Here is a 24,157-nt window from a genome sequence, read left to right as displayed (position 1 = left end):
ATGAATGTAACCTGATTTCAAGTGGATCTGGGGGGGCCTTACTACCGAAATTTGTATGCCAGCTTTGTAATTACTAAGATCTCAGACCAGCCCTTGTTTCTGAGTACTGGCCTAGATTAGGAAGTCACCTGAAAGTTTACAGTAGGAAAACCATATGGATATATTCCTGTAGCTACATGTGTACAGTAATTAAGGCATAGGTAAGCAATAACACATGCCCATGGCATCATACTTGATGAGGCACAAGGCTTACGTGCATATCTTACTGTGACTTCAGACTTCAAAGTACCTTACTGCTCAGACAAAATTGGTAGCCTACTTCCTTGTAAAACACACATAAGGATCTATATAAAACACTTATAGGTGTTGATATAACAGAAGATTTAAAGTATGGGTACCAGAACTGTGAAAGGGGGAAGGAGCATCTTAAAATATTTTCCTATATTATTTTACAGGGAATACATTTTAAAGTAGTGGCCAAAACAAAGCATCACTTCACTTTAAAAAATGCCAGTTTCATGCCAATGACTGAGATCTAGTTGCTTTGCAGGCACTTTAAGCTTATGTTCCCCTCTGAGAAACCTGGTTTTTTCCTAATACATCATCTACTTGATTGTTTTCAGACCTCTAATCAGTCAAGAAATCCCATCACAATCATGTGATCAGCAGCTGACATTTGTGCATGACAATTTATGGAAAAAAAAAATCTATAGTAAGTGTTTGCCTTTTACATGGCTTTTTCAAAATAGCACCACATTTTACAAAAGTAAAATTTTATGAAAATTGGTCTCTAAGTGAATAGCATCAACTTCAAAGCAAATGTTTCTTCAAGGGCTGTTGCAACAGTCTAGTTCTTACACGATCTCCAAGGCTGCAGAATGACCTAGGAGGCAGCCATAATGAGACACAGACAGTGAATAAAGCACTGATTTAATTATGTTGTTTGATATATGGTGACCTCATCCACTGCTGTTTATACTACTATAGTGCTTGAAATACTCTATCGACATATGGGAAGGCACAAGCTCCAGGCTGAAGAGCTTACAGCCTCCAAGACAGAAACCAGATGAAGGGTGTTCTCTTCCTGTAGCTTACAGTAGGTTTTGAAGCTTTGTTCATTTCCATCAGGTCTCAAACGTGCACTGAATGCTGGAAGCAGGTTGCTGAGCCAGTTTGCTGGACAAAGTATCCACTCCTTTGATTACAGGAGATTTCTGATGTGTGAAATTCTGTGTTCTCTAGTACAATAAGCAATGGCAAGAAGCAAACACTGGTGAGAAGGAGGGAAGTTATAGCTGTTTACAACATTTCCACCAATCTACTTGAGTTATGGACATACCTCATGCCCCTGTGGGAGCTTTGACCACTGTTGCTTTCTGCTACAAAAAAGTGGGGGAAGGAATCAACACAACCTGATAGATCTTCCACCAAGGCAACTGTACTGTAACCAACTCCTTCCAGAAGGTTAACTGTCAAGGCTCAGAGTTTGGTTAAATATACATGTAGGTCTTATTTTGCACTCCTGATCTAAGATTCCCTGAAAAATATGCAGTAAAGTAACTCTTTATGGTGTTAATGCCATGAAAATCTCCATGAGGAAATGAGTAGTTCTGTATTCAGTGCACCATCTGCCAACCATGCAGTAAATAAAGCCATACAAGAAATGGTGAGAAACAAAACATCAACAACCTACCCACTCATTAAGCATTAGCCATGCTGTGTGCTGAACAATACACAGGCCTTGGGGGGTGGGGGGGGGAGGGGGAAGCATGCAATCCTCTAATTAAAGGCAATCAAAATGACTATTTACCAAGGGGATGGATGAGTAGCTTTAAATGTAGAATTTTCTAGCATCCAATTGCTTGGGTTTGCAAGTTCAGCCCTTGAAGTTCAGCCTTGTTCAGTAACCTAAATATCTAACACTTAAGGCATTATTTTTCTTATTTTATTTCTGTATAGAAGGAGACCCACAAAACACGTGTAGTTGACACGCATTTACCCTTATTAGGTACACACACCCCTACAAGGACTACTGCTTTCAAAGTCTCCTGTCACAGAAACCAGACAAAAAGAGAGGTTAGAGATTTCATTTTAAGGTCATTCTGGAATAGCAGCAGGAATTCAGTATATCCTCACTTGTAGCAAGTTTTCTCTGCAATACTGCATTAAAAAACTTCTATGCAATATGGAATCCAAGGAGTTCTGCTAGCAAGGATAAAAGACCAAAAGAGTACAAATTAAATACAATATTAGAAAGAAAAAGGTGCATATATATACACATATATATTTGAAAACATTTCAAATGGTACTCAAAACTTAACCAATGAGAAAACATTTGTCCAGCATAGCTGAAAAATAGCTGAGAGACACTAACAGTAACATGTTTTCATTTTCTTTTCAAACTCTGGTACAAATTCAGCTAATATCACTTTATATGATCTCATACTGGGATAGAAGCCAAAAGTTTCACTTGAAATCTTTGCAGTTATCAGATCTGGAAAACTTTTCAATCACTTAAGTTTGAGAAACATTTTAAAAAAAAGAAAATCAGAGATAAAACGCCAGGGGCTTGAAACATTTATCACTTCATCATACTCTTCCATTTGATGCTAGGTCAGCATTTTTAGAGATTCAATAAAATGTTTGCTTTACCTATATTTTGAGTTGTTTTGAAAAAATAAAAAAAAATTGATGAATAGACAGGGTTAGAAACAGACACAGAGTAACATGGCCAGGCAATTCATATGGAGAACAATCTCCTTAGCAAGCACGTTCAGGAGGAAAAAGCTCCTAGGAATCAATGGAAGTTTCCAATACTTGATTCCAGTAGTGGAAAACTGCAAACACACAGCCACCTTGCTTTGGTGTCAGCCTTGCAAGCCCCACCCTGCCAAATAGTGGGAACAGCCATAGTACATATAGGATATATATAGGTTAAGTGTGATGCTCCCAGAAAGGTCAGGATTGCTACAGCTGAATCTGCTCTTCCCTTCACTTTCCCATGGCACTGGGGATCCCAGGCCTGCCCATACTACAGCTCAGTCAGCACCACCTCCCTTTTACCACTGCCAGGGGCCTGGCGAACCAGAACAAGCTCCCAAAGCCCTCACACTGACCCAGACAGAGGTTGAAAGAGGAAGATAATGGGATGTCCAGGAGAAGAGTGTCCTGTTGGAAGTAAACATTATCAACATATTTTAGCAACTGCTAAAACTGCTATCCCAGCTCCATATGACACCACATAGGGAATGAATGAGGGAAGATGAGGATACTTTTCTGGTATATGTGACACCCCCAGTCTCCTCCTGATAAAGCAAATATACCACAAACACCTTGCAAGCATAACTGTAGCTGAAGAAAAAGCAGACACAAGGTAGAAGTTAATACAACCACAAGCACAGAGCAGGCCATACCTTGCCAAGCTGATCACCTTTTTGAGAGAATATGCCAATTTATGAGCTATTAGGTCAGCTTCAGACCTGCTTTGGTTTCGGGCAGGAGTCACATCTTGCCAAGAGATAGCCATCCTACCCACTACAGGACAAAAGGCACTTATGCAAAACCCAAATCTTTAAAATGTTCACAGCCATTTTAACCTTACCATCAAACAGAGAATATTCAGGCCAGAATATGGCTAGACTTCATCAGGACAAACTTCAAAGTAAAGTTTTAAAACATTAGCTTTTTCTAAGTCAGTATATAAAAGATAGGAAAAAAAATAACATATTTTCAGAAATAAGCTCAAGACACACAGGGGTGGGTTTGTAGGCTGATGATTACCCCAGGTTGTGTTACCATATGCAGCCCCCTATTCAAAAAATTGAAAATACAAGAATAACTACCAAAATGTTTCTATTGTTTTCCCACACTTACATTAAAGCATTCTTTGTGCAAGCAAGCATAGTGAGATTTCCCCACTTCCTTCATGAGAAAAATGATTTTTCCTTCTCTCCAATAAGAGCTGCCATATACATCATACTGTTAAAAAAAAAAAAAAAAAACAAGAAAGCTGGAAATCAAATCTTACCACTGTTTATTTCCTGATGAAGATCCCTGCTCTCCTATTACTTTCCAAAACATCCCCTCAAAGCACTTGTTTTCTCATTATTGCCTGTACATTTCTCACCCCTTTGATCTTTTCCCTCTTTCAGAAAGTCCTGATTTCTGTTTCCCTGAATTTTTCTTCACCTCTCTCTCTCGCCAGCTTCAGGGAGACTCCTTAATACTTGGTTTCAAACACAGCCCACCAAGAAACATCTCTGGAGGGAAAAAAGTGTTTGGTGTAGATGGTTGAACAGAAAAATTCCCACCCACTTCACTTTCCACTACATCCTTTCATCCTACTCTCTGTTCTGGAGAAGCCACACAAGTTACTATTCCCATTTGTTTTCCTCCTTCACGCACTGAGCTCCAGATTCTTTTAATACACCCTCTTGGCTCTGCTGCCTATCCTTTTACCCCCTCCAAGTGCTGGGATACTCCTGAACCTCGCTGCAGCCTGCTCCTCTGCAGCATATATTTGCACCTGCTGCCTATTTCCACTTCAGGCAAAGCTTCAGACATTGTCCCTGACACCTTCAACCAAAAAAATGTCATTGGCTTTTCTCCCTACACCACCCAAGGCATGTCCTTTGGCTTCAGGGCTGTAGGCAGACTGGCATCATCTTGATTCTGGCCCTCTGAAGCTGAGAGTGCTGTCGAGACACATCTATTGCTTTAGGTGTTACCTGCTCCCACGTACAAGAGTAAAAGACTCAGAAGGTCATCCAAAGCTGTTTTGGATGGTGCACCCTCCATTTTCAGCCCTGCACACAATTTAGACATAATGAATCTAGGCTAGATTCAAGCATTACAAAAATGTTTAAATTAATAGAAAAATTCTGCTGTCACTCTGCCAGTTTTAGGGTTCATTTTTACTAGCTCTTAAATATTTCTTGTATCACAACTTGGTGAGAGAGCTGTCTGGTCAGCAACACCTGCAACTGAAAACTCGTCCTGTTTGCACTGCTCAGCACTGGTACAATCACAGGACCACATACATGGTCTTGTGTGTATTGATGCAGAAGTGAGAAACCTCTGCCAAAATCCAGGGCTTAAATACCATGTGCCTTTCTAACAGGACTTGTACCTTTTCACTTTGAACAGGTTGTACTAAGAAGCACAGATCTTATTCACTGGTCAATATCTGAAAGAGACATATGTGAGATACTCACTAAGTTGAAAGAAATTAGAATGTCAAGATTCCACAGCAAATTCCACAGAAAGGTCATGTGCCCTTTTATAATGATGGCCCCACATATCTACAGACAGAGACAGAGAAAGACAACCCAAAGTGAAGTCCCATTTATCCTCCCACAGGGTTTGGCCTTGGAGTTTCTTTCTTCCCCACTGTGGGAGAGATATAGCAAGGGAGGGAGGCAGGAAGACACACAGGCTGCATTTGCAACCACTGGAACTAACATATCAGCTGCACTGCAACAGGCTTCAGGAGCAGCCCAGGTGTGACACGGACATTTCTGCTGCTGTTTCTCACCTGTCTGTTTCACTAACAAATACCTGCAGGGGCCTCGTAAAGCTCAACCTCGCACTTTTCTCCAGTAACAGACCCACTCAGAATCAGTTCAAGAAAGGCAAAATTAATTTTCAGTCAGTTCAGCTTTCTTTGACATTGGGCTAAAAGCTTTCAAATACAGAACCTTTACATCAGAGAGTTGGTGGGAGTGGGAGGGGATGAGATTTACTACAGAAAGTTCACACTATTTTTTTAATGGAAACCCTCATATTACTAAACAGGAACAGCAGATTCTGAATGCTGGTGTCTGCAATTAGGTGGTGTATCTGTAGTATCTGAAATTTCTTCCATTCTTACATACAGCCATCTGCATTGTATCTTCCTGTTTTGACTAAAAACCTTCTGAAGTAAGGACTGAGTTAATTATAAATTATTTCATAATACACTCACCCATCATTCCCGGAGCAGGAAGAAGGGGCGTTCAGAATCCTCCAGGTAATTCCTTCAATCCCACTCACACCTATTTCAGAAGTGTAAATCTTCACGTTTCTCTGTGACTCAAGCCTGAAATAAAAACAGGATAAAAGCACTTAGTAACTTTATGTTATGCACTGATAAAAAAATTAAATTATAATAATAGGTGCTTTAAATAATTTGTTCATACTATATTATGTCTTACTGATACTCAAGTCAAAGACATTGCTTTAATTCAAGGTCAAATGAGTGTAAGATGACAGAAAACACAATGCTTTCACACAACTACATAGTCTTATATTTCAGGACTTTTCCTGTTCAGTTACAATAATCTCATTTAGGCACTACAAGCTGTCCAGTCACCGGACAAAGTTCAAAATTCATTCAGGATTTATTTATTTATTTATTTAGCTGCCACTATTTTTTTTTTAAACAGAAACATAACCTGGAATGTGCTCTTAAAACACAGCCTTGAGGAATAAAATTTATTGAACATTCCTGCTACAAAAAGGAAGCTGAATTGTGTTAGCAGAAGATAAATCCACTCTTGGACGCATATCTTCCTGTCCTCTGCATTTACTAGCTTCCAGTGTTCATCTACTTATTTTCCCAAACCATGTCTAAATGCACAACAACGATGCTGGGCAGCAGCAGAAGGTGATGTCCCTGAAACACTCCCAGCACAACTTCATGTTGTGCCCCCTGCTACTCCCCACACACAGACATTGCTGCCCATCTTGGAAACGTGGGCTACAGCAGGATGGAGATTCCAACAACCAAGAGGCAAGACTAAGACTTAAACCCTCCTAAGTAAACAGTAATAAAAGATTCAGCTTGGTAGCTAAAATTAGGTACAAAACCCTCCATATTTGTACATCACTCATGCAAGTACAGTCTCATGAAAATATGTTCTCCTTCCATTTATTTCTTATTCCTACATTTATTATTCATTTTTATGCAGCATTATTTTACATTATACAGTTTTCTCAATTACATTGTGTGCATTTGTACAACCTTGAATGAAAATCAACATAAGCAGGCATTCTAGTCTGAAGTCAGGAAGTTTTAAAGTACATGTCTGTAACAGTGAACCATAAAGCATGAGCTGAAGACACTAAGGCCTGGCAAATTTGTGGAATCCAGGCATTAGAGATTCTTCCAATGCTCAGAAAGTCAAACAAAAGCTAGCTTTTGAAAAAATATTCTGAAAATCCTGAGAATGATAAAAGAAAGGACACTTTGTCAGTGATAAACTTTTGTTATATCCAAGAGTGTACCTTCACTTTTTTAATAGTATTTCTTCCATATGTGATTGAAACAAGTCCAGAATAACTGCACAGAGCTCAGAGAGCTTTGTCTTTGCAGACTTCTGGTGGTTCAGTTTACACCTGGAGCAAACACAGAATCTACAAATACAAATTACAGGCTTCTCTAATTCTATGTGATTAAACATAATTTGCTGCATTCAGATACCTTGCTCAGGAATGTACAGTGCATTAAACTAGTAATGGAGAAAAGATAACTGAACTTCATAATTGGAAAGTCCTACCTTCAAAATGCACAGTCTCATATTTTCTAACTTAAATAAATAAAACTGCAAAAACAAAAGACAACCTTGGAAGCCCCTGAGGGGTGGAAATCACACCAGTTTGGACCCCTCTGGCAGTGACAGAAAGGATGAAAATCCTAATTTGATTGATTAATTGAATGTAGCATAATAAAAAAAGCATTGCTCAGATCCTTAACCTTAGTAACTGGATCATTTTTTGAGGGCCATGGTGAAGTCATGAGCTTCCCCAGGTCAATTAGTCAGGCTCATTATTAGAAGAATTACATATGAAGCCAAGTATGATCTGTAAATGTTCATGACTCACTCCTCATGTACTTTGTGTTGACTGCAAAGAACATTTCAAAGCCCAGCTGTCACCAATATCTATGACAACTTCTTCAAACACAGAGACACACACCTTGAAATCTGCTGACAGCTGGAGTGAACAAAGAAAGCCAGAAGAGTAAGATAGCTCTGGAAAAAAACACTTGAAATGTATGCTTTGTTGCTCAAGACTTTGTTTCTTTTTTTTTTTTAAAAAAAAAAAAAAAAAAAGGATGGGCTTCAAAACAGAGACAAGTTCTTTAATGAGCAGACTTTGAGGTTCATTCTCAAGCTTGGGTGCACTGAAACCAAAGGGTGTCTGGATTTCTTGAACTGGCCCTTAATTTTAAGAGCATGCTTCAGGTATTTGCTTCATTTTTGGGCAACTAAACATGCAGATGCAAATCAACCGTATTACATTCCCTTTATCATTATTGCTGTAAAAAAATTTTGTTAATTTAAACATATTCAAAACAATACCATCTTTATTGAAGATTGAAGATGGCCAGATAGAATGCTCACTTTTTTTTTTTAATGCAACCATGTGACTATTTCATGAGGAGATAACTGAATAATTAAATCAAGACTCATGGCTGAGACACTGAAGTGTAAATCGCTTTCTCTAAGTTATACTATCCAAGAAACCAATAGTATGTATCTTTCAATACTTTTATCTCTAAGGGGAAAAAACTTTAGAATACTCACAGAAGCTCAAGCCTTGTTTTCAAAACCTGCCAAAATCATCTGAAACACATTTGCCAAACATACACAGCAAAGAAAAACTCATGGCCTTCCTAGCATTTGGGAAAACATGAAGGAAGAGAGGCGGAGTCAAACTAATCAAATAAAACACAATAAAATAAATTGGACCACTTAAATACAAATGTCCATACATCTTCCCCCACAGGATCTTCCTACAAAATGCTCAGCTAAGACCATGTGTACATACATATGGGTGTGCACCTGGGAAAGCATGGGATACAACCCTGCCTAAACAGAACCAGCTACCAACCACACCATTATCCAGGCAAGATGGTGAAATTCCCCCTTTTTCCTGTTTTTAATGCAAGGAAATCATAGAAAGTAAGGATCCTGCCCATCCCAGGCCTGCAGCTGACAGGCAGCCTTCTGTTAGGGTTATGTGTAATGGCTTCACTCATGATGGAGACAAGAGTGCCTGCACAGGGGAACCTCTACCACAGCCCCTCTGCCTTGGCACCACATTTGACAGGGACCTGCCTTCGCACCCTGGGCATGCAGGACTGCACATGAAAGGTCAGTCAGGGCCAGGCACATGCCAGTGTGTACAGAATCAGTTCATATGCCCAAAAAGAAGCAGCTTCAAATGGAGAAAGTCATCAGATGCCAATTGCTTTTTAACACAACACTTGCAGAAACACCCATATGCGCACACACACACAGGGAGGGGAGGCAGGGGGGTTGCAGAGCACCATCTCTGCTTTAAAAACACTGTGAACTAGAGTAAGTCAAAGATAAACTGATTGTGAGGTTTTCCTGGAAATGTAAATATACTTCTAAAAAAAAAAACTGTCTTGATGTTCTTCCCTCATTCAATAAGTGCTACGCCTGCCCCCACAACCAGAAGGTTTCCCAAAAGATTACTTTCCCAATCATCACTACCACTAATGATCTTTGGAATGCTGTTTTAACAGGTAAAATCATATCTCTTAGTCAACAACACAAAGCTGATATGACCTAGAGTTCGGCTGCATTTCTTCCAAGGATCTTATCTAAGTGGCAAATTGATCCTCAGAACCTTAGAAAAATAAAGAATACTTGCTTACAGTTATTTCAAGTCTGTCCAATGCAGCCACGACTTGATTTTGTGGGGCCAGGGAGGGAGGTTTTGGGGCTTGCTTTCTTAATCAAGACCATAAATACTGTGATCCACAGGGACCTCAGGAGAGAAGATAGTCTGAATCCCCTGTCTCAGCTCACCATGAAGAAACAAAACAGCATAGAAGGCAAACCCAACAAATCTGGGTGACATCAATACAAAGCTCATAAATGTCATGACAGGCACCCCCAGTGCCCTGTTTCATACTGTAACCCCTATCATCCCGCACTGGTATGGAACAGGAGCAGGAACAGCAGCAGCAGGAATCCCTTCATCCCCCATTACAGAGAAAAAGTACCATCAAGATAACCTTGTTATGCCATCTCCCATAAGAGCAAGGAATCACACACAGAATCACACACAGAATGTGCTGTGTTGGAAGGGACCCACAAGGATCACTGAGTCCAACTTCCCGCCCCTGTACAGCACCATCTCAAAGAGTTATAGCATGTGCCCAAGGGCATTGCCCAATCACTTTTTGAGCTCTGCCAGGCTTGGTGCTGTGACCATTCCCCTGGCCTGTTGTGTATGCCCTTGGCTCAGAGAACCCAGGAGTCAGGATGAATGAGATAGCCCAAGGGCCTACAAGGATGCGGCTGCACAGGGGCTGCCCCAGGCAAAGTGCCAAGAAAGCAGGGCTGCAAGAAACTCCTCTCCTGGGCCACAGGTGGGGGACCAAGTTGAGGTCTCAGGGCAAAAGTAAAATTCAGGGTAAAGACAGAGCCAAGTTGAGAGAAAAATAAAGTGTGGGGGCTCAGGTGAGTCACAGCTGCAGGACCTCTCTCCCATTGAACTCATCTGTATGCAAGTGAGATAAAAGCTGTAATCTGCCCCTCACAGCTGCCACTGTAGGTTGCAAATACCTTCTGGCAGATATCAGAAACTTCATTACACCTGGCTAGCCTCAGGTTTTTAGTATAGCATCCCAAAACATTGTGTCCTCTTGCTCTGCACCTCGGTTTCAAAGGGGAAAATACATACATACATACATACATACATACATATATATATTCCAAAAACATTTCATAACTTGCAGAAATGCATTCCTGAAGACATGCTGTACCCTAATCAAGTCTTTCAAAGCACAGGGGCCACAGCTGCTGAGAGAGCTGAGGCAGGTACCCAGAGGCCCTGTCTGCCAGCGCCTGTGTGTGAAACCCAGCCCAGAGACCATCCCACTGGGCCTCTCTCCCCATCCACCCAGGGACCTCTACATCCCCTGGCCAGCACTGATCTGTCCCACTTACTCAACTCCACTCCTACAAGAAGAACTCTGTTTCTCCAGGGCTTCTCCGTGGGAAGCTTAAAGCTGAAAGGAAGGCATGCATGTCCAGCTGGTCACTATCTTTACATTGGCCTGTTATGCAGTTGTTATAAGGGCATACCTTGCATTATCTGCCGCTGCATTGCTGGTCACAGTCCTGAATTGCTAATCCAACCTCTTTGGCTGGAGTGACAAAAATGTTGCATTTTATAGGTTTTCATCAGAATCAACTTAAAATGGAAAAAGGTGATCTATTTTCCTTTCTCTCATTTTCTTCTTGATAGGAAGATTTTCTTTTTTTAATAACCCTACAATATACATGAAAACCCATGCATTCCTGGAAAATGAACTCTAAAGCTGGTCATTAACTGTGAAACAAGCCTGTCATCTGAAATTTTGTTTAAATTTGAAAAAGACTGAAAAAAGTATTTTAAATATATTTTCACATGAAAGTCCACCAAGATTTGGTTGCTAAATCCAGCAGAAGAGAAATCCCTGAGTAGAACTCACTGCTCATTTAATTAAAGACCAACACCTCCATGTCTGGGAAAGAGTTGTACAACCTCCACAACTTGCCAGCTAAGTATCTGTTGCGGTATTTGCTCTGTTTTTAATTTTTTTATATCTTAGGTATAATCTGAATAACAACTATCAATGGACAAGGGCTTAATAAAGGAAACAATATTTTACCTTTGCTGATGACAGCAAAAGACATCCAACAATGTCTGCACTCTTAAATCTTTATACACTCTTAAATGTATTATACTATCAAGTTGTAGCTCAGCCATGACTCTGAGCACAGGCCAATAAAGTATCCTGCTTCAAAGTGTTCAGAGAAGGGACTTTGTATACAATACACATAATTTTATTTTTGCATTCATTTTTAACCCTTAAAGAAAACACAAGCAAAAAAAAAATAATTAAAATAATGTATTACATTCTTGCAGTTTTCATTCTTAAAAAAAAAAAAATTATGTGCACCAAGGAATATAATGAGCATAGGAACAAAACTACAGTGTATCAGCTCTCTGGTTTCCAGACATTATCAGTGGTCAGATTTCAAAAAGGAAACAGCTTCCTCTGTTCCACAGTTTCCATTTATCTATAAACTTTCCTTATAGATGTAATTAATTCTGCCAACATTTAGTCCATTACACACATCCCTCAAAAAAATTAGCAGCCACTCAGAAATAAGCTAAAAGAATGAGCTTAATCACAACCCATTTGTGGAAGAAGAATAAATCAGGCATGTCTTGAGCTATCATTTTTTAAAAGATAAAGTATAAAAATCATTAAAATGTCTTGAACTCAGGAAGAGACCATCAGTTTCAGAAGAAAAAATGAGGTTTGTGTAAAAGCTTTTGCCATAGCCAACCTAATACATGGGGTAGGATTTTACAACACACAATTAGGAATATACCTTTTGCCATTGTTAAGGAAGCTGCCCTGCATAACTCAAAATTTCTTCTGCAATGTTTATTTAGTAGCTTAGTTATATATAATATTTTATATCAAATATTCAGTAAAGTCTCAGGATACTCAGACTCCAGCCTTGTGAGCTGTAAACTTAAAAAACTAAGTAAATTTAATTTTCTTCCCATCAAAAACCATGACAATTGAAGCAAATTCTCTACAATGCCTCTTGCAATACTTAACATATCAAATTCTTCTTAACCTATGTCATCCTGAATCTCACCTTCTACCATAAGTTATATAGCTAGAACGGTAATTGCCAGAGATAAAAAACTCACAGCCTTCATCTGCCAAGAGCTTTGTAACTTCTAGGATTGGACAAGACACTGTATTATTACCAAAACGGACACTATTTTGATCTTTAATATTTTTCAGCAGAAAAATAGTTAAAATAAAATACTGAATACTAAATACCAAGCATTTCTGTTGCAGAATTCAACACTACAGAGATGAAAGGCACAGCTTATTCTCCTCTGACCCATAGCAAAAGAAATCAAGCCTTGCATTCAGATCATGCTTGGAAATTTTCTCTGGTATTATTACAACAATTCTGCATTCTGTGAAACTCCTTTCCCAACTCTGGCTGGTATTTTCTGACAGGAATGTCACCCATCAAAAAAAAAAAAAAAAAAACAAAACCAAACTCACCAGCTGAAAAAATTATTTTGTGAAAACATAACAGAATCAAAGAGATGATGAGGAAACACATACCCTAAATGCTCTGATTCCCACCGTTTTTTCCTGGCTCCCCAAAACAGGCTGGGGAGAACACAACCGAATGGATTTAGAGGCAGACATCCCCAGTTTGCAAGAAGCAATGTCTTTCAGACGTAAACTGTGCGCCAAGCACTTTCATCAAAGGTGGCCTGGGCAGCAGCAGCAGCACAGCAGGCATCAATATTTCTGTGGTCCACCAAAACCTCCAATGCCCACAGATGGAGGGATGGAGTTTGCAGTTCTGTGTGGAGCAGGTCAGAAGTTAGCATTGAACGTGACTTGATTTTTGAGCTGATATTTCTGTCTTACACTACATAAAAGCACCAATTTAGTCTGAGATGGCTCAGCAAGCTCTGAAGAAAGATCCTGGAGACACAGGTCCTAAACTCTCCATAAATCTTTCCTTGCAAAAAATGAAAAAGCTATTCCAGCCATCAAGGCAGGAACAGCCAGTTCTGCGGCTTTTGCTTATCAGTCAGTGGTTTAGGGGGCAGGGGAGGATAAACATACAAGGAAGGGGGAGGGAAAAAGGGTTTTTTAACAGGCCCAGTGCTAGGTCATCCAGAGTTCATATCTCAAAAAAAAATCATCATGGTGCTTTGCCAAGATGACCAATATTTCTGAAGGAGTTGTTTTTGAAATTATTTTAATAAAACAGACTTAAAAGCATGTCTATATTCAGTATGGGTGCTGGCCCTTGATATTAAAACCTTATCTCTCCTCTTCCCTTCCAGACCCACCATTAAATACAATTAACTCCACTTTCTTTCCAATGCCTTATGCTTTCTTGGCAAAGATTGGGCTGAAAAGCCTATCAGAGAGCAAGAATGGAGGAAGGAAGGATGAAACACAGCAGGAGAGCTGTGGCCAAAGCTGATGATTTCAACAAAATTTAGCTTACAGTTAAATCACAGCAGGATTTTTGTTATGTCCTTTATCACCTATGAAGCCATTTCCTCATTATTCATTGTCATTACACATAAGACAAGGGAAGATGTTTCTGCATAAAACGGAAAACCACTAGCATAGAATCAAAAATCACAAAGGTTCAATGAATTTTAGAAAAGCAACCAATTCTTTCTTCTCTTCACTAGGGAAAAGTTGCAATATTATATCCTACTGAGGTGATCTGTAGTAAACCCCCTGAATATCCTGTGCAAAACTTCCTCCAGACTTGTCAGAGCTCCTCCCAGAGAGAAATGAAAAAGTCCCACCCAGTCTGCACCCTCCAGTTCTCACTCTTATGTCACACAGAGCACACATTTATGCTCCCTGTCTGCCCTGTTACATTTCAATATGGGGAAGTCATCTACAAAGAATAAGATGAAATAGTATAATACAAATTTCAACTTTGCTCCTTCCTGGAATCCACTGCTAATGCATTTCAGCCACAAAGTGTACCAAAAACATCTAGCTTATTCATATTTTTTCAAGTCATGGGTAGTAGAACAATTTTTAGTCAAGAGTCATCAAGATCTTCCATAACATTCATTTCTAATAATACATGATGGAAAATTTGATTTCACCATCACAGAAAAGAAATCTGCCTCAGTAGTTAAAGACAACTAACTCATGAAGCCAAGAGTCAAAATTATTTCAGAGACAGCCACAGGTCAACATGATATTTCCTTTATCTGATCTTGGATTCTGCTTGTAACGGCAGAAGGAAAAACATGCTGATAATATTTGTGGTGTCTTACTATTGAAATTGCATTTGTGTGCACCTGTGAGAAAGCACAGACAGATTGCAAACCATTAGCTGCCTTTGCCAGCTGAAGGAATTTACTTTGTCAGTGAATGGAAGTCTGAAACTTCCTCCACAGTGAGTGCTAGAAAGTCACTAAGTCAGAGGTATGTAGTAAAGGCAATATGCAAGAAATCAGGTTTCTGTATTTCTACAAAATAACATTTTGAGCTTCAGGGACAAAGCCAAACTTCTGTATACGGATGTCAAAACAAAGGCAATTTACCTACAAATAAGTAACAACCTCATTGCAAAGCCTGGCCATTAAACTCCATCCCTTCTTTTAATCCCCTGTACAATGTACTTTTTTCAACTGACTGATACTTCTCATTTGACCTGTTTAACCTCACTGTTTAATCTTTCTACTTCCAGACCAGTTCTGCTGCTCTCTCAGCTCACAGACAGCCTTCCATTAGAGCTCTTCTCAGCCTGGAGGAATGATAATTGTTGTACAAATCACCCTGTAAAAGTGAGTATCATGAAAAAGAGCTGAACAGCAGAAACTCAACCACTAGTCAAACACATTCAGCTCTTTCCATTGTTGAACAAAATATGAAGACAAGTCAAAAACAGAAGTTTTTTCCTCAGGTAGAAAAAAAGGAAAAATATAATACAACTGGGGAAAAGTTGAACACAGTAAAAGAAAACATCTTTGGAGATGGAACAGTACAACGCAAGTAAGCAAGGAAACCACAAACAGAAATCTTGGCACATATTAAACTCCAGAAAATAGATATGTTTTTTTTTTCAAAAAATCTAAGAGGTTTATTTTTCCTTATTGTATTATTAATCATTTACCCCAGCTTCTTCTTTCATGTACACACTATGAAAAGAGCTGTTATTTAAAAAAAAAAAAAGGTATATTTTTATAGTATAGTTCTGGTAACTTCAACAGCCCATCATGAACTTCAGTTAAACACACAGGGAAGGGAAGTGGACAAGAGCACTCTTCTGCTCATGCACTTATTGCATGAGCTGTGATGACAAGCACTACTGGGAACAAGTCACCAAGTAGTCAGGGATAAGACAACAATGTCAAGAGAACTCATGAAGTCAGCATAGCAGAGAGGGCCATCAAGGTTTCCACAGGGGAAAAAAAAAGAAACCAAGAAGTATGAAAGCAGTTTTGGGAGACCCCGTAGTTAGCGGTATACCTTTTTTAAACTCAGCTGGAAAAGGGTACAGCAGCAGGAGATTACAGGAGCCATTACACCAACCCACTGCAACTTCAATGTTGTGGCCTCTTCACTGGGTGGAATCCTCAGCCTCTGCCTCCACTTCCTCCCACCACAAAAACCTAAATGCTCTAGGACTTTGTGGCCTCTCTGCAGTCCAACTGAAAGTAATTTGTTCTTCCATTTATCTCCAGCTACAAGTACTGCACCAGATTTTTAGATTGCTTCTGAGTTTGAGTATGAGAAAAAGGAGCTCCTATCTCCTTTGGAGATGGTACATCTCCTGCTGCAATCTGCAAGCTGGAGCAAATCAAAGGGCCAGATCTGCAGATCTGACCTGAGCATGAGGCTCTTACAAAGACACTTGAGACACCAGCATCAGTGAAGAAGCAGAGGTTGAAAGAACATGCTTCTAGCATAGCCTTTCCTACACTCTTATAATGAATGATGGCTCATACAGAAACAAATGTTTAGTCAATGAAGGAACAACTTCCTAATTCCTTTCACTCTTAGAGAAGGTTTTATTTTAATAATCTTTTTAACTGCTTAATGGGAAACCAGGATATCTGCTATATTTCATTTATCTACATTTCCCTTGATTACAACAGCACCTCAGTGCACACAACACACTGCACGCCCTATTCAGGAGCTGACATATCAGTATTTTGGTGGGTTCTGAGAGAGTTTACTTTTTTCCCTTTCATTTTCTTCCTTTGAAGTCTTAAAAGAAATAAATCTATCATCTTCTTACTATAAATATAGAAAAGCCCTACAGGTCATAGATTTACTACCACCTATGGGTTTTCTAGCAAACGCAATGCTGTATGGTCAGAAGCATGTTTCCTGTCCAGAAACATGTGGGGCTATCAGAAGTAAAACTCCACAGACTGATTCCCTCCCCTCACTGACAATTCACCTTGATACTATTTTGCCCCCAGTGGATCAAAACCAGTATAACTCCCCAAAAGAAGTCATTTTTACCCTGTGTTTATCCTACTGTTTCATCAATCATAGAGTGGGAAAATGCAGGCATAAGTCTGCACATGCAAAGGGGGTTTAAATCCCCCTCTCCTACCCTGAATATTATTTTTAGTGTTAAAAAGTCAGAATCTCAGCTAGACTGTTTGTTTCATCACAGCACGTGCAGACAATCAGTTGTACCCAATAAAAAGCTGCCATAACTTCTCCTTTCAGAATCCAAGACCATCCAGCCTAACCTTGAAGGGGGAAAGTAAAGTAAATGACATCTTTCTTAGGGTTTGCCTTCAAACAGAAAAAAAGAGTAGAAATGACTGGGAATTGATGCACGCCAGTGTGAAAACATTGAGTGAGGTATTTCAAACCTCTTCCCAGATAACTTTATAAGAGATGATTTCAGACTTGAAAGCACTGCCTTGATTAAGCTACATCCACTGAAAAAAAATACTTCAACCAAATCAAGTGACTGTGGAAACCTTTTTTAAATACCACTGCCTGCAGTCTCATAGAGTCCCAGGCAAAGTTCCCAAAGACTTCAATAAAACATTTGTCTGGGATAAGGAGTGCCAGATTTGGCCCACTTTAATACATTAAGTCTGTGGTAGGTGAAGAACTGAAACATGCAGCAGTTGTGAAACTACCCTCATAGCCAAGGAGATAAGAGAAAACAGCACTCATCCTTCCCCACAGTGGGAACATGCAAAGGGTGGATGGGAAATCTAAAGAGGAGGAGGGAACAGGAATTTTAGGATAAAAATTATTTAATATCCTCCCAGTGTGGGCTGGAATGGATTGTGGTATGCCTGTTAAGAGAAACTGGCTGGAGTGTAAGGCTGAGAAAGTATTCAGGGATGCATTTGTGTGAGCGTGTGTGTGTGTGTGAGCATGTTAAGGGTCAGGTCTGTGCAAGTTCACAAAGTTCACTCAATTCTCCTGCCAACTCTTCTGGGCTTGAGACAAATACAGATAACCTTGGCTTAACCCAACTTCAAGCAAACCTTCCCTTGTCACCCCCACCCTCAATTAGCAACTTTCAATCCAAAGTGACTAAAAATAAACTATGAAATCACCTCAGTTACAGCTCTAGTAATTCACTTTTCCATAAACTTCTCCATGTCACTGAACTGATTCAAATACCATTTGCTAAAAGACAAATAAATATATGAGAGGGTGTTGTGGCTTAACTCCCCAGGTTTTTACTCCTGCAGAACAGTTTTTCTACCCCCAGAGCAAACAAGGTACTCCTGACTGCATTAGTGTTACCTGCTGCTGCATTTAAGATAAGCAATGATAAAATAGCTGGTTGGATCGCTTTTCAAACAAGACGGGTTTCTTGCACAGCACAACATTGTTGTTCAATACATGCATTTCATAATTTCAGGAACGCTTTTTCCTCCCTGTCCCCCAGCTGGGAACATCCATGTTCATGGCAGTCTCCAATATCAAGACCACCCAGATTCATCTTCGTCTCCCAACTGTCTGCCTCTGCTGCACCAAGATAAAAATCTAGACAGAGCCTTTATTATTATTTTATCCAGAACTTGTCTAAACCTTCACCTGCAAAACACTGACTCACTGTCTTTAACCACCTGAAGAATGCAAAGGAAGATAAATTAACTCATAGACCTAGAAACTCAACAAGCAACAGCATAAACTTGCTAATCAAACTATGAAAGTCAGAGCAACAACACAAGTTTTTAAAACAGATGAAAAGGACTCAAGTCCTAAAAATAGAAGGCAGAGGAAGCTTGGCTGATCTGTTCCTTTAGCCATAGTTCTTGTTTATCAGCAAAGAATAGCAAATAACATTTTATTTATTAGTGTCTCATCAATCCCAAATGATAAGCTTTGAATACTAAATAATCACCTCCATATATGCACAATTTTAGGCAAGAGTCTCCTAAGAAAACAAGATATTGGCAAATAGACCACTCTTTCACCTCTGGTCTTTGTAGAGAGGAAAGCTGATGTAAGCTACAACATTCCAAGTCTTGGTAAAAAGCTCATGGATTGCTAAATTACCACTTAAAGCTTATCAAGTGAACTTCAATGCTACAGCACTTTTGATTGTCCCTCATGTCTGCTGCATCAGCCCCCATTGCCAAAGCTCAGTGACAAATTGCAACATCAATGTTTTGAGTGTAATCACATTGGTCAGAGTCACGAAAGATTCTGGTGAGTGTTAGGAAACAGGAAGCAAAAACCACTGCCTTTCATTCTGACAGTTAGTTTTCTGTGTATGGAAAAGCCTCCTGCCCGAGACTGTTAGCAGATCACGTTTTAATGCCCACCACCTTGCTCAGTGGAATGCCTTAGTAGTGGTGGCAACATTCGAAACTTTCCTGTTGCGAAGGAAGCAAACAGTGCTGTCCCACTAAAAGACATTGTTGGGCATTTGAAAAGACAGAGAAACCTCTGAAAAACAGGCATTGGAAACCTAAATGTGACCATTCAGATTACAGGAAAACCTTCACCCATCATTTTGACACTTCACACATAAGTATGATAAGATTATCATACCAGAATGAGCATGCTACATTAGCACACTGGAAGTAAATACTTGATCGATTTTCTTCCAGACCTCACATGTCATTGAAATTTAGCAAATATTTACCATGGTTTGGATGCTCTAGGAGTCAAAATGTTTAAACTTTCACCATCATAAACTACAACATAGTATCAAAAGGCTAAGGTAAGTACCATGACTGCATTAAACACTTCTATAGGCTTATTACAAAATCTGTTTTTGTTGAATTGCCATCAAATAGACAACTTACACCTGCAACCCCCATTTCCAACTTGAATAAGAGGGCAACTGCTCCAGACTGTGATTGTCCCAGTGCCCCAGCTTCAGGAGAAAGCCAAACAAAACACATTCAGTGGGGCAAATCAGGAATTCTCTGGCTTTGTCCTCAGCAGTAGAAATGTAATTTTCTTTTGTGTTGTTTGAATTATCATGAGCGGTCATCATTTAAAAATCCACTGTAAACCATGTTACAAAATGCAGTTGTGGTAATAAATTAGTATAATAAACTTCAGAGTTTACTCACTGCCATCCACACTTAATTTCCTTTAAAGGTGAAGTTAAGTGCTTCATATCAACACTGGTTTTGCAAGCAGATAACCAATACATGATTATTAATTTGTGGCACTTTAGGAGGTGGGGTGAGAGAAGAAGAAAGACAAGGCACTGTTCACTGTTATGCTTTCTCAGTCAATGCTTTTCACCTCTGCAACTCAGTCTTATGCAGAAAATGGATATGGTTGAAAGTGTTTGGAATAACACCTCCATATGTAAATGACAAATGCTGATTTCTTTCAACAGAAAAGAGACATACTTCTACTACCATTTGCTCAAGGAAGTAAGTCCTCAGCTGCACAAGGCAAAGCAATGATAAGTATTTAGCATATTTTTACTTGCAACACAGAATGTGTTGACAAACACACAATAGGATCTGATGTAACCCTGAATCCAAAATAAACATTCAGGAAAAGGTGAATATTGGAGGGTTTAATTATTTCTCTTTTTTTCCTCAGTAGCTACATACTTGGACTCTGTCTCTTTTCTATACATGCTGTCCTTGTATTTAGTATTTTGCATTTTGGGAGGGGAAAATACAACAGTGTTCAAAATTATTCTCTGCAATTATTCATTATGATTATGGTAATAAACAAACATTTTCAACTGATTAGAAAACCTCAGTGAAACCTACTTATCATTTTATTAATCCTTCATTCAGTTATAGTAAACAAGTAGGCTTCATGTGAGGTTAGCTTCAGGGTTTGTTCACGACACAGCTGACATGAATGTTTTAACCAAATGCATTATGCGGTGATTTTCATGACCTTCCTCAGGGAAAAAAAAAAAAAAAAAAAAAAAAAAAAAAAAAAAAAAAAAAAAAAAAAAAAGGGCAACCTCAAAATATTTGGGAAAGGCAGATTTTGTGTTTTCACAGTCCTGGGAAAAACTTGGGATTCTCCCACACTGCAATTAGAAGGGAAAAAACAAACAAAAAAAATGCAGGATTCCCAGACCTCGCCTGAGCAGAGAGAGCAAGTCCAGATGGCTCCCATATTTGCTGGTATTTCACAGACCCTAGCTAAGCCCAAAACCGGGAAAAATACAGCAGGCCTGCTCCATACAAATTGAAGTCCTGGGCTACATGCTGCTCTAGCTGTTCCTTGTAGAGTCAACGTGATCAAAGACCTGTTACCTCACAAAAAAACCCAGTACATTTATCACTAGAGGTATTCCTCTACAAAAGAAATTATTAGTTTGAAAAAGTGGGGACAATGCAAATATACTGCAATTACAAAATATTGTGGTGAAAAGCAATACTTTCATAAATTGCTTCAGCAAGTAGAAAGACAAGTTTTCAGGAATTTTAGTTTTTTCACCTGAAGTGCTAAGAACCCAAACAAAAAAGCATTGTTCGGCAAGGGCAGGAGAAAAACCATTAAGCAAAAGCAGTTGAATACCTTAAACCAGGTTGCCTGACAGGGTAAAGGTAAGCCAGCAGGTAAAATGATAAGTTTCTAGAAAATATTACTTCTTAATGAAACCAAAATAATTTTCGACAGAAAATTTTAACACTGAATATATACATACATACACAAACACACACATATATAATATAAAATTTAAAACTATTATCAGTGTAAGCTTCCTGCCCAAAACAAGAACAAGTTTTAATGGAAACATTCCTTCTTCATCTTTTTACCATGTGTTGTCCAGGGCTTATCACAATTGCAACACAGTGAAAAGCCTTCTCTATAACACACAATTTCTATTCCATTTCCTACTTGCCATGTACTTTATGAAAAAAAAAAAAAAAAAAGATTGCCCTTATCTGTGTTTTCTCTATTGGCTCCAAGTTCTTTGCAGTCCATCAAAAACACTGCAAAAATGTCTTTTGCTACACTGCTCTAAAGGCTAATTTTTCATAGCAGAAATAGAAACAGTAGTTGGAAGATCCATAAGACACAGTAGTTTCCTTCCCAGTGTACAAATAGTGGAAACAAACAGGAAATAGGGATTAAAATAGGATGAATAGAAATAGACTTCTGACTCTAACAGCAAAATAAGCTTATTTGTAAGCAATGCTTTTCACAAAAAACGTTTGTATTATATGTAAATGTTCATTTTTCTGTTCTGTATATTAAGAAACAATATTTTAACTATAACCCAAAATGTCTGCATTTAGTCTCAGCCCATTCTTTTTCACAGCCTAGGCTCTACTCTATTATATTAGATCGTCATACTTCCCATTTCCCTTACTAGGAGGATGAAACATTTCACTGCAGATGTATTCTGAACAGCAACCAACCCTACAGGGAAAGAGAGAGCTACACTCCTATGGGACAGGGCTGCAGCAATTTGCAAAGCTGAGTTTGCAAACATACTGCAGAGTTAAGACAACAATATAACACTACAATGTCAAGTTAGAGACATTCTAATGCTGAATTCCCCAAGAGAACTTCTTGCTGCTCAATCAAAACACAGCCTGATATGGCAAGGAGCATGCAGCTGCCCTTCACCTTCTCATCTTTTAGTTATTTCTTTCTGATGATGCCAGAGTGTCATCTTTGGCTTTCTCCTCCTCCTGCCTCCATACACCTTGGACTGGCTCAAAATCCTGCCTGCTTTATCATTTTAGTGCCTTCCCTTCCTGTTCTAGTCATAAAACCAAAACACTCACCCAGCCCCTCATTATTGTTGCTGAGATGAAGGATAATCTCTTTCCTCCTGGCTGTGACAGAAGCAATCTTACCCCCTGAAATCCATTCAAAATGCAAAAATATTTTTTTCTGGATTACTGCCTCAAGCACATTACCCCTATTTCATACTGCCAGTCCTCCTACTGACTCCCCTTTTTTCTACTACATTAAGCACAAATTGCTTGCCTTCATCTTAAGAGTTGTTCTTAGATGATGACAACTGGTCCAACTGCCCTACGCATACACTTAAAAACCAAGTAATGAAACCTGTTAACTACATACAAAATCTCTTGCATAGGGAGTAGCTAGCACTCACAGCCTTGCACTTTAACAATCAATACAGCAAGAGTACACCTTCTCACAACAAAATCCCTGGCACAGGGATAAAGTGCTCTCCTCTCTTTGCAGGTTGAGCCCAGCACAGAGTTCTAAAACAGCTGAACTTCTGAACCATTTTACAACAGACTACTGGGCTTCCAACAGAGCCATTCTGTTGTGTGGGAAGTGCTGGGGGATCTTCTTGGCAAGAAATACATTCACAGAAAACCTCACAAAAATGTCATGGTGGTATTTCAAGTCCTTCCTCCCCTTCAGAGCAAGTTTACAACAGGAAAACTCAACTCCTGTGATATACGATCTCATTTTATCAAGCTGGTTCAACTTCAAAGAGGTAATTCAGGCTCTAGGAGACACACTTCACTACGTGACAGTGCGGGGATGCTTTTTCCATAATAGGTTGGGTCCACTGATGTAGGTATTTAAAACCAATTTTTGCGACCATCCCCTAAACTCCCTGCACCTAAAGGCCAAAATAAAGGGAATAAGAGTTCAGAAGGACAACGTGTTGTTTCAGTTAATCTCCAATCTAGGCAACTGCGACCTAATTGATTTTCAAGTTCTGCACATCCACCACACCCACAATCCAACCCTCTGGCAGGTCAACCTCCAAGAACAGACCAGATCCCCAAACCTTAGATCTGCCAGACCCGGTTTGAACAGAAAGGAAATCCAAAGTGTTCAGATTGAAAGACAACTGGGACATATTCTAACACAGTTTCCATAGATAATTTTAGGAGGTGGCATAGTCCAACAACTGGAAAAGTCCAACTACTATATAAGATAACTCTTAACATTATTAAATATGTTCCAAAAAATCCCAAACAACTAATAGTCCTTTATTATGCACTTGAAGGAAAGCTGAAAGATAAATACCAAAGGAAAAAAAAATCCCCAAGCAAATGTATGAATGTATAGATTGCGCACCAAAGAAAAGCTTTCCTCCAGGAACCGTTAGAAGACAGCACATTTCACCTTTTAGTCACACATCTCACCAGCAGACTAATTTTCATGTGCTGAGACTGTAGTAAAATA

The 24,157-nt window shown here is 39.2% G+C and overlaps 1 long non-coding RNA gene across 6 annotated transcripts in view; it reads right to left on the bottom strand.

The window, feature by feature from the left end:
- LOC137479599 (uncharacterized) overlaps positions 1-24,157 on the bottom strand; it is a 191,040-nt gene that overhangs the window by 51,917 nt on the left and 114,966 nt on the right. For 5 of the 6 annotated variants that reach the window (XR_011002392.1, XR_011002390.1, XR_011002387.1 and 2 more), the window contains exon 4: positions 5,963-6,076. This is a non-coding gene — a long non-coding RNA (uncharacterized lncRNA). Of the gene's footprint in view, positions 1-5,962; positions 6,077-7,820; positions 7,972-24,157 lie in introns of all 6 variants that reach the window. The other variant, XR_011002394.1, reaches the window with a different exon arrangement.

This window comes from Anomalospiza imberbis, chromosome 1 (assembly GCF_031753505.1).
Source record: "Anomalospiza imberbis isolate Cuckoo-Finch-1a 21T00152 chromosome 1, ASM3175350v1, whole genome shotgun sequence".
Classification (NCBI taxonomy): Eukaryota; Metazoa; Chordata; class Aves; order Passeriformes; family Viduidae; genus Anomalospiza; species Anomalospiza imberbis.
The sequence above is the reverse complement of the archived record's forward strand: the minus strand, read 5'-3'. Positions and strand labels throughout refer to the sequence as shown.